Genomic DNA, 12,148 nt, shown 5'->3' on the forward strand with positions numbered 1-12,148 from the left:
CCATTACAGTATTGGAGTATTCTGGGTTTGACTATTTATCTCTACCAGTGAGTTTTATACTTTACATGTATTTATGACACTGATTATTATCCTTTTTTTTCTACCTGAAGAATTACCTTAAGCATTTCGTTTAAGGCAGGTCTAGTGATAATAAATTACCTCAGCTTTTACTTGTCTCTGAAAGATTTTATTTCTCCTTCATTTCTGAAGGACAGATTTGCTGAATATAGTATTCCTGACTGACATTTTTTCCTCTCAGCACTTTGTTTTTTGTTGTTTTGAGACGGAGTTTCACTCTTGTTGCCCAGGCTGGAGTGCACTGGTGCAATCTCGCCTCACTGTAACCTCTGCCTCCTGGGTTCAAGTGATTCTCCTGCTTCAGCCTCCCGAGTAGCTGGGACTACAGGCATGTGCCACCACGCCTGGCTACACTCTGAATATATTATCGGATTTTCTCCTGGTCTGCAAGAGTTCTGCTGAAAAGTCCACTGAGAATCTAATGGGAACTCCTTTATATGTTACTTGAAGACTTTCCCTTACTGTTTTTAAGTTTTCTCTTTGTCTTTGACTTTTGACAGTTTGATTATAATGTGCCTTTGAGAGGAACTCTGGTTGAATCTATTTGGAAATCTTTGAGTTTCATGCATCTGGATTCATTTCTCTCCCAAAACTTGGGAAATTTTCAGCAATCATTTTGTTAAATAAACTTTTTGTCCCTTTCTTTGTCTCCTCTTCTTCATGAAAGCACATAATGTGAACACTTTTGTTTCCTTAGTGGTGTCCCATAAGTCTCATAGGCTATCTTTACTCGTTTCCATTCTCTTTTTTTTTTTTCTGTCCTCTGAGTAGTTTCAAAAGACCTATCTTCAAGTTCACAGATTCTTTATTCTTTTTGATTTAGCCTACTAGTGAAGTTCTCAACTGTATTTTTTATTTCATTGATTGAATTTTTCATTTCATTGGTTGAATTTTTCACTTTCAAAATTTTTGTTTGATTCTTTTTGACGCCATCTATGTCTTTGTTAAATTTCTCATTCAGGTCATGATTTTTTTTATTCCGTGAATTATCTGTTAATATTTGTATTCTCTTATATTTTGCTGAGTATACTTAAGGTCATTATTTTGAATTCCTTTTCAGGCAATTCATAAATTTTCACTTCTTTGAGACAAGTTACTAGAGAATTATTATCTTTCTTTGGTGATGTCATGTTTCCTTGCTTTTATATATTTCTTGCGTACATGTGGTGATGTCTTCCATCTTGTGTTTTGGTCACTTCTTTACAGAGTGGCCTTCATAGGACATGACTTGCACCTGCAGATGGGATTGAGGTGCCAGTTGGTTGAGGTGTGGTGGTTATGGTTTTGTGTGGGTGCAGTGGTGTAGTCTCCATGCACTTTCCTCATTTTAGTCAACATTAGTAACGAATGCAGGTACCTCAGTGGTCTAGGCAGCAGAGGTTTGTGGCAGTGACATTGACTGTGTAGTTTATTAGAGAAAGCGCTGTTCTTGACTCTAACAGTGGGGAGGCTTAGCTGAAGAGATCTATTTTGGTGTTGGGTCTGACATGGCTCTGAGGCAGCCAGAGAGACACTAAGATCCAGGATATAGGTGCTTGAAACAGCTGTGGATCTGGGTTCCTGGGCTCAAGATCTTACAAAACTACTGTAGCACTTGGGAGTTGAGGTACAGGTTCAAGGTATGGGTGGATGAAGTTCTCCTGATAAGTTGAGGTCTATTGCTCCAAGGCAAACCCTGGCAGCTCAGACCCAGGAGACTAGAATATAGCTGTGGCTGTTACCCTGGGGGGAACAGGGCACAGCACTGGCATAGCTCTGGGAGGAAAATGTGGTGCTCCAGAGGTTCAGGCCATGGTGAGCAAGGCAAAGCTGCAATTCAGGACTAAGAACTGACAGAGCATGAGATACCACATAGTGGTCATTGTGGACTCTAGGATAACAGGGTCTAGCAGTAGCCCAGGCACCATAAGGCCAGTGCAGCAGCAACAAGGAGCCAGGAATGGCAAGATGCCACTGAAAGGCAGAGAGCAACACAGTGATGACTTTAATCTTCAGAGAGGCAGAGTGCATCAGCAGCCTAAACTATGAGAGACAGTCCAGTTTTAGGTATGTGGGGTACTGTGGCTGTTTGGCCAGGAGGATGGGGTGAAATAACTCAGCCAAGGCTCTGATTTCCTGGGATGTGAGATGCTGCATATGTTTGGCCCTAGAAAGTGAAGTTATAGAGGTTAGCAGTCTTCGGATCCCTAAGGGTGGGCCACTATGTTAGCTGTGATGCTGGATGGTGCAACTGCCTCAGTGTGCCAGAATATTATAACCCCTGGGGTCTGCAGTGCTGCTTCACTTGAGGCACCAGGGCCAGGGGCAAATGTTTTGGTGTCCCAGATGCTTGAGATCCCCAGGGCCAAAGCACTACCTCAGCTGTGTCAGCAAGCGTGTGGCTACTCCAGTGTGCAGGAGGCCTGAGGTCCCTGGGAAGGTGGGGCTGAGTGTTTTCTTTGGGGTCAGAGGCATCACTGCTCTGGTAGTTCAAGGCTCCAGGTCCCTGAGGGGGTGAATCACCACTTCAGCTGAGCCCTCAGGGGAGGATGCACCAGTGACTGTGGTAGTTTGACCCTGAAAGGTAGGGTGTAATAGCAGCTGTGCTTGGGGATGGGACATTACTGGATGGGTGTGAGTGCAGTGGCAGCCAAGCCTCAGAGAATGAGGGATGCAATGACTCACCCCATAGCAGTACACACTTTAGCAGTAGCTCTTATTTTGATATAGTACAGAGAATTAACAGCATGGTCCATGGTGGAGGGGACACAGCATCGGTTCCTTATCTGAAGGTATCTTCACGTATGGAGTATGGGGAGCTCCCTCTTCTGGGCTTCAAGCCTTTGAGAACTGTGGGAATCTCCAGAAGCTGGGACTGCAGGTGTCCACAATGGCGATGGAGGATGCTGGAGTCCTCTTGCTCATCTTTTCCCCACAGGGAGAAGTTCCTCCTGATTATAATCTGATCCCAAGTGGGTGGATGGGATGGTGGAGGTGAGATGTTTCCTTCCCTTCTCTATGTGGCCTTCCTGAGTTCCTATGCTGTATGTGATTTCTGGTAGTTCTTTGCTGTGCTCTGGTGCTACCTTTTAGTAATTTTTGTTGAAATGTAGTTGTTTATTCACTGCTTTGGTTTTTTGTGGGGGGAAGAGTGTTAGGAACTTTAGTCATTTTGCTGATGTCACCTTTAAATAGTCCCTTCTTGAAACTTTTTTCAATTAACTCAGTTGTTTTGCTATCTGTCCTGCCGTGCTAACCTACACAAAATGTGAACTTTATCTCTCCTATACTTTTCAGGCAAGGTACCTTTGTTGACTTTTAAGCAGTTAAAATATATGTTGACTACATCAGTTAACTCACAAGGAAAATTTTCTTTTGCACAGCTTAGTTCATTTGTAAACATAGGACCTACAGTGCGTATATGCATTTTTCTGGAAGGAAGGACCATAGCTTCCATCAGAGCTTCAAAAGGATTCACAATCTAAATATAGTTAGAATTGACTTTCCCTAATATTGTATTTATCTTCCTAGAGTCTTACTTTTGACATGTCAATAACTGATATCTGGTGGAAAAAATATTGTAAGTAATGAAAGTATCATGACTCTTTCCCAGGAGATACTGATTTTATTTTGGAGACATCAAAGAGGCTTTGACTTTTATATGTTTTTGAGCATAATGGTTATAAAAACATAAATGTTTAAGTAGTACTTATTTTATAAGAATAAATATTATCACTAAGTAAAATTTAATTTAAGCAAAATTTCAATAGATTTTATTATATCAATATTCACATGTATTTCCAAATAGTATGAGGCATATTTTCAAGTATTTTATTTTTTGTTAATAAAATATGTCTCATTTTCCAAAAGTTGATATGCCTGTAGCTTTAGAAAGATGAAGAAATTTTAATTGGACTACAATGCTTTTATGTTTAAATGACAGGTTTTTAAGTTATCACTTCATCATTTTCAATTATTTTTAAACCTACAAAAAAGATTTCAGTAGTTACATTTGAGTGTTTATAAATCATTGGCAGATTGTAACAAGTCAAAAGAAAACTACTGAAGTTATTCTCCAGAATAATTAAAGGAGCACCTTACTATTAAAAAAAGCATGAAACAAAATTCAAAACTAATGCACTAAGTCTCACAAATATACTGTTTTTAATAATTGAACAGGAAAACTGATATTCAAGATTTTCCAAATTGACTTTAGTAAAAGCTATAGAAAAGCCATTATTTCCTTTTGCAGAACTGATTTTATTTACTTCCTGTCATGCTGTACCTAATATCTGCCATAATTGTTGAAGGCAGGCAATTTACACTGAGTGATGGAGCAACTTAAATATTAGAATATAGGCCGATTCTCTCCACTTAAAGTTACAAAGCTAAGATCAAAATAGAGAAGTGAATGTTTCTAGATATGTGAGAATGAATCATTAGCTATATACAGTATCTTCATTATATTTTTTAAATTACATGTAAAAATATTTTACAATTTTAGCTGTTATATCCATTATCTATTTCAGGCTGCATTAATGCACCAGCCATGTTGCCACGGCTTTCTTGTCTTTTTTAACATAGAAATAATATTTAATTTTTATTTACTTATTTATTTTTGTTGAAGTTGACATTATATTTATTTTTTTTTATTTATCTTTCATTTTTATTTTAGGTTCAGGGGTACATGAGCAAGTTGATTATATAGGTAAATTGCATGTCTTAGGGGTTTGGTGTTCAAATTATCTCATCAACCAGTAATAAGTATGGTTTATCTTAGATATTTTTTCAATCCTCAACCTCCTCCCACCCTTCACCCTCAAGCAGGCCTTAGTGTCTGTTGCTCCCTTCTTTGTGTCCATGTGTACTCAATGTATAGCTCCCACTTATAAGTGAGAACATACAGTATTTGGTTTTCTGTTCCTGCATTAGTTCACTTAGGATAATGACCTCCTGCTCCATCCATGTTGCTGCAAAGGACACGAACTCATTTTTTTCTATGACTGCATAGTATTCCACGGTGTGTATGTACCACATTTTCTTTATCCAGTCTACTGTGGATGGGCATTTAGGTTTATCTCATGTTTTTGCTATTGTGAATAGTGCTGCAATGAACATACACGTGTGTCTTTGTGGTAGAATGATTCATATTCATTTAGGTATATACCCAGTAAAGCGATTGCTTGGTCTAATGGTAGTTCTGTTTTTTTTTCCTCTTTCTTTTTTTTATTATACCTTAAGTTCTGGGGTACATGTGCAGAACGTGCAGTAGTGTTACATAAGTATACACGTGCCATGGTGATTTGCCGCACCCATCAACCCATCACCTACATTAGATATTTCTCCTAATGCTATCCCTTCCCTAGACCTCCACCCCCCGACAGGCCCTGTGTTCCCCTCCCTGTGTCCATGTGTCCTAATTGCTGAACTCCCACTTATGAATGAGAACATGTGGTGTTTGGTTTTCTGTTCTTGTGTTAGTTTGCTGAGAATGATGGTTTCCAGCTTCATCCATGTCCCTGCAAAGGACATGAACTCATCCTTTTTTATGCCTGCATAGTATTCTATGGTGTATATGTGCCACATTTTCTTTACCCAGTCTATCATTGATGGACATTTGGTTTAGTTCCAAGTCTTTGCTATTGTTAATAGTGCCACAATAAACATATGTGTGCATGTCTTTATAGTAGAATGATATATAATCCTTTGGGTATATACCCTGTAATGGCATTGCTGGGTCAAATGGTATTTCTAGTTCTAGATCCTTGAAAGATCACCACACTGTCTTCCACAATGGTTGAACTAATTTACACTCCCACCAACAGTGTAAAAGCATTCCTATTTATCCACATCCTCTCCAGTATCTGTTGTTTCCTGACTTTTTGATGATCACCAGTCTAACTGGTGTGAGATGGTATCTCATTGTTGTTTTGATTTGCATTTCTCTAATGACCAGTGATGATGAGGATTTTTTCATATGTTTGTTGGATGCATAAATGTCTTCTTTTGAGAAGTGTCTGTTCATATACTTTGCCCCTTTTTGATGGGGTTGTTTTTTTCTTGTAAATTTGTTTAAGTTCTTTGTAGATTCTGGATATTAGCCCTTTGTCAGATGAGTAGATTGCAAAAATTTTCTCCCATTCTGTAGGTTGCCTGTTCACTCTGATGATAGCTTCTTTTGTGGTGCAGAAGCTCTTTAGTTTAATTAGATCCCATTTGTCAATTTTGGCTTTTGTTGCCTTTGCTTTTGGTGTTTCAGACATGGAATCTTTGCCCATGCCTATGTCCTGAATGGTATTGCCTAGGATTTCTTCTAGGATTTTTATGGTCTTAGGTCTTATGTTTAAGTCTTTGATACATGATGAGTTGATTTTTGTATAAGGTGTAAGGAAGGGGTCTAGGGTAGTTCTATCTTAAGTTCTTTGAGGAATCATCAAACTGCTTTCCACAATGGTTGATCTAATTCATATTACCACCAGCAGTGTATAAGCTTTCCTCTGTTGATTAGTGATGCTGAGCATTTTTTCATATGCTTGCTGGCCACTTGTATGTCTTCTTTTGAAAAGTGTCTATTCATGGCCTTTGCCCATTTTTTAATGGGGATTTTTTTGCTTGTAAATTTAAGTTCCTTATAGATTCTGGATACTAGACTATTGTCAGATGCACAGTTTGCAAATATTTTCTCCCATTCTGTAGATTGTCTGTTTACTCTGCTGATAGCTTCTTTTGTGGTGCAGAAGTTCTTTAGCTTATTTAGGTCCCATTTGTCAATTTTTAGTTTTGTTGCAATTGTTTTTGGTGTCTTTGTCATAGAATCTTTGCCAGGGCCTGTGTCCAGTATGGTATTTCCAATGTTATCTCCCAGGGTTTTTATAGTTTTAGGTTACATATTTAAATTCTTAATCCTCTTGATTTAATTTTTTATATAGTGAAAGGAAGAGGTCTAGACTCAATCATCTGCATATGGCTAACCAATTATCCCAGCACCACTTATTGAATAGGGAGTCCTTTTCCTATCACTTGTTTTTGTCAGTTTCATCAAAAATCAAATGGTTGTAGGTGTATGGCTTTATTTCTAAGCTTCTTATTTTGTTCCATTGAGCTGTGTGAGACTGTATGACTTTTTTTTTTTCCAGTAACGTGCTGTTTTGGTTACTGTAGCTGTGTAGTATACTTTGAAGTAGGGTAATGTGATGCCTCCAGTTTTGTTCTTTTTGCTTAGGATTGCCTTGGGTATTTTGGCTCTTTTTTGATTCCATGTGCATTTTAAGACTTTTTGTTCTAATACTTTGAAAAATTACATTGGTAGTTTGATAGGAATAACATTCAATCTGTAAATTGCTTTGGGCAGTGTGGCCATTTTAATAATATTGATTCTTCTTATCCATGAGCATGAACAATTTTTCATTTGTTTTTGTTATCTCTCATTTCTTTGAGCAGTTTAATAAGGCTTGTTGTAGAGATCTTTTACCACCCTGGTGAGCTGTATTCCTAGGTATCTTATTGTTTGTGGCTATTATAAATGGGATTGCATTCTTGATTTGGTTCTCAGCTTGGACATTGTTAGTGTATAGACATGGTAATGATTTTTATACTTTTATTTTGTATCTTTAAATAGCTGAAGTTCTTTATCAAATCTAGGAGCTTTTCGGCAGAGACTATGGGGTTTTCTAGGTATAGAATCATATCACTGGGAAACAGATATAGTTTGACTTGCTATCTTCATATTTTGATGCCTTTTATTTCTTTGTCCTAATTGCTCTGGCTAGGACTTCAAGTACTCTTTTGAATAGGAGTGGTGAGAGTGGGCATCCTTGTCTTATTCTAGTTATCAAGTATAATGCTTCCAGATTTTATTCGTTATGATGTTGTCTGTGGGTTTGTCATATATGGCTCTTATTATTTTGAGGTATGTTCCTTCTGTGCCTAATTTTTTGATGACTTTGAACATGAGGGGTGTTGAATTTTATTGAAAGCCTTTTCTGCATTTATTAAGATAACCATGTGGTTTTCGTCTTTAGATCTGTTTATGTGGTGAATCACACTTACTGATTTGCACCTGTTGAACCTACTTTGCATCCCAGGGATAAAGCCTACTTGATTGTGGTGGATAAGCTTTTTGATGTGCTGCTGGATTTGGTTTACATGTATTTTGTTGAGGGATTTTGCATTGATGTTCATCAAGGATATTGACCCAAAATTTTAGTATTTCTGTGTCTCTGCTAGATTTTGGTATCAGGATGATACTGGCCTCATAGAATGAGGTAGGGAGGGATCCCTTCACCTCAATTTTTTGGAATAGTTTCAGTTGGACTAGTATCAGCTCTTCTTTATAATCTGGTAGAATTTGGCCATAAATTCATCTGGTCCTTGGGTTTTTCTCATTGGTAAGCTTTTTGTTACTGATTCAGTTTTGGAAACCATTACTGTTTTATGCAGGGATTCAGTTTCTTCCTAGTTTAGTCTTGGGAGGTTGTATTTCTAGGAATTTTCCTATTTGTTCTAGGTTTTCTAGTTTATGTGGCTGGAGATGTTTGTAGTAATTTCTGAGAGTTTTTTGTTTTTAGATAGGGGTCAGTGGTAATGTCCTATTTGTCATTTCTGAATGTGTTTATTTGGAACTTTTCTCTTTTTTCTTTATAAGTCTATCTAGTGGTCTAACAATCTTATTTATTTTTTCAAATAACAAATTCCTGGATTAATTGATCTTTTATCTGGTTTTTCATATCTCTGTTTCCTTCAGTTAAGCTCTGATTTTGGTTATTTCTTGTCTTCTGCTAGATTTGGAGTAGGCTTGCTCTTGTTTTTCTAGTTCTTACAGGTTTAAAGTTAGGTTGTTAATTTGAGATCTTCCTAACTTTTTGATGTGGCCATTTTGTACTATAAACTTTCCTCTTAACACTGATTTAACTGTGTCTCATAAATTCTGGTATATTGTATATTTGTTCTCATTCATTTCAAATAATGTCTTCATTTCTGCCTTAATTTCATTGTTTACCCAAAAGCCATTCAGGAGCAGGTTATTTAATTTCCATGAAATGGTATGGTTTTAAGTTATTTTCTTAGTATTGATTTCTATTTTTATTGTGCTGTGATCTGAGAGTGTGGTTGGTGTGATTTCAGTTCTTCTGAATTTGTTGAGAATTGTTTTATGGTCCATTGTGTGGTTGATTTTAAAGTATGTGCCATGTGTAGATGAGATGAATCTGTTGCTTTGAGGTGGAAAATTCTGAAGATATCCATTAGGTCCACTTGGTCAAGTGTCAAGTTAAGGTCCTGATTATCTTTGTTAGTTTTCTCTGCCTTTATAATTTTTCTAATACTGTCGTTGGGGTGTTAAAGTCCCCCACTATTATTGTGTGGTTATCTAAATCCCTTTGTAGGTCTCTAAGAACTTGCTTTATGAATCTGGGTGCTCCTGTGTTGGATATGTATATATTTTGGATAGTTCAGTCTTGTTGAATTTAATCTTTTCCCATTATGTAATGACCTTCTTTGTATTTTTAATTGTTGCTGGTTTAAAGTCTGTTTTGTCTGAAATTAGAATGACAACCCTTGCTTTTTTTCTGTTCTCTATTTGTTTGATAGATTTTTCTTCATCCCTTTATTTTGAACCTATGGGTGTCATTGAATGCGAGATGGGTCTCTTGAAGACAGCATACTGTTGAGTCTTGCTTCTTTATACAACTTGCCTTTTAAATGGGGCATTGGGCCCATTTATGTTCAAGGTTAATATTGATGTGTTTGAATTTGATCCCGTCATCATGTTTCAGATGTCTATTATGTAGACTTGATTGTGCATTTGCTTTATAATGTCAATGGTCCATGTACTTAAGTGTGTTTTTGTGGTAGCTGGTAGCGGTCTTTCCTTTCCATATTTAGCACTTCTTATAGGACTCCCAGATCTTGTAAGGCAGATCTGGTGGTACAGCCACCTGGGCGTCACCAAGCAGAGGAGATGGAGCAGTGGAGGCAGTGGCTTTCTTGCGCCTCCCAAGATTCTATCAAGACCCAATTCCAGTACTGCTTATTCCCTGAATTGTTCCTATAGATCTCCAGTCTAGTTATTCCATCTGACCATCCTTTAAATCCATAGCCTTTGCTGTCCATACCATTCATGTGTTAACCTTGTCAAATATTTATCCTGTAATAAAATCATCACTCATGGTGATGGTGAATACATAACGAAGTAAAGATGTTAAAATAGAAAGTCTATTAGCCTAGACACTTCATTATAGAATCAGTCCCTCATTTAATAACCATATGACTTGGGCAAGTCACTGGATTTTTTTGAATCTCAATTTGCTAATTCATCAGGGAAGAGGATCACACTGAACTTCTTACCTTAGGATATTTGGAGTTGAAATGAGGCAATGAAAAAAAGGTTTAAGATTATAAAGTGCTATGTTATTTAAAGACATTTTAATCTAATGTGGGGGTAATGATAGCACATATTTAACATATGTTTTACATTAAATTTTTTATATTAATTGTCTTATGTAATCATTAGAAACCCATGAAGTAAAGATCATTATTATCTCTATTTTATAGATAAAGATTCTGAAGTATTTAGAAGTTAAACAATATACTCATGATCACACCATTAGGAAATGAGAGAACCAGGCTATGAACATACGCAGGTTGGCTCCTGAAGCCATTATATTTGGGTGAATTCTGCTATATTACTTTCCATAAAGCTAAATTAAAAAGGTCTCTTGAGGAGGCAATATCACTGGCATAACACAAGAAAATCATCCCCTTTATACTCATCATTAAAAATTATGTATTCTGGAGTGGCCTGATGAAACCCGAACAGCAGTTTCAGATGATTTCCCTGGAGAGGAAACACTCCATGTAATTCTTATCTTTTCTAACTACTCCTCCCTAATAATATTTGCTATTATGATAATTGATGATTGCTCCCAGTATATAAATGCCTCATCATTTTCTTTTGATGTTATCAGGGAAATTTCATTGCAAACCTTGTAAACTGGAATCTTGTACTTCGCCACCATGGCATCATCTGCATAACAGTTTGTTTCCTTTACCCTCAAGCTTAAAACCAATTTTGTTACATTCCATAGATTCTCCTTTGTTTTTTTCCCACACCTGTCTCCCTAGGAATTAATTTAATTAGACTGTCATGTAAATCAACAAGGGAACAACATGTGTAGTTGTCATTCTAATTGGGAGCATGAATTCTTCTTAAGAGAATTATGAAAAACATAAATTTTAAGAATTTATTCCATTTGTACATATAAATATCAAATATAAATATAAGAAAAATGAAAAAAGATAGGTTCAAAATGGACTTACCCTTTACTAAATGTGTGTCATCTCTTTATTCTATGCAGATTTTTAGGATTTCTTAGTATTATCAGCATTTGAGATTTTCATAAATACTAAACATTTTTAAGGTAGACTTCTGAGCAGAGTATCACTGACAGGGTGTCTAATAGATTAAGAACTCTTTAATAAGAGTTAACATTGGACTGAAAGATGACTAAGTGTTAGATATATGCATAAAGTATGCTATGAAGGTAGTCATCATTGTTATCACTATTGTACATTGAGAAGAATGGAGCTTAGAGAAGATAAACATATCCATTAGTAGAGCTGGGATTTCGGCCCAGGCTTAAGTCCATCAACAGGATCTTTAATTCTAATCACCATGCTTCCCAAAGAAAGACTACATTACCCAACTAGATACATCATCAAGCCATTTTTTATTGTCATCTAGCTCAGCAACTCTTTTCCTGCATGAATGTCATTCCAAATCAGGAATATATCCATATTTGTTGAAGATTTATCATGGATCTAGTAGTACCCCTTTACAACACAGGAAAAAGATAACAAACTGTTATAGCTCATTCAAAATATATAAAGTTGCAAATTATATTTAGAATAATTAGGAATCATAGAACCAAAGACTATGCTGCCTTATCCTATTTCTCATTCTCAAGATCTCACTTTAAATAGAATTACCTCTTTTCAAGGAAACATAATCTCTATGAAAATTAAATTTTATCCTTAATTCTGTCTATGCAGGGAATCACATTTATTGATTTGCAGATGTAGAACCAGCCTTACA

The sequence above is a fragment of the Pongo abelii genome, chromosome 1 (genome assembly GCF_028885655.2).
Source record: "Pongo abelii isolate AG06213 chromosome 1, NHGRI_mPonAbe1-v2.0_pri, whole genome shotgun sequence".
Lineage (NCBI taxonomy): Eukaryota > Metazoa > Chordata > Mammalia > Primates > Hominidae > Pongo > Pongo abelii.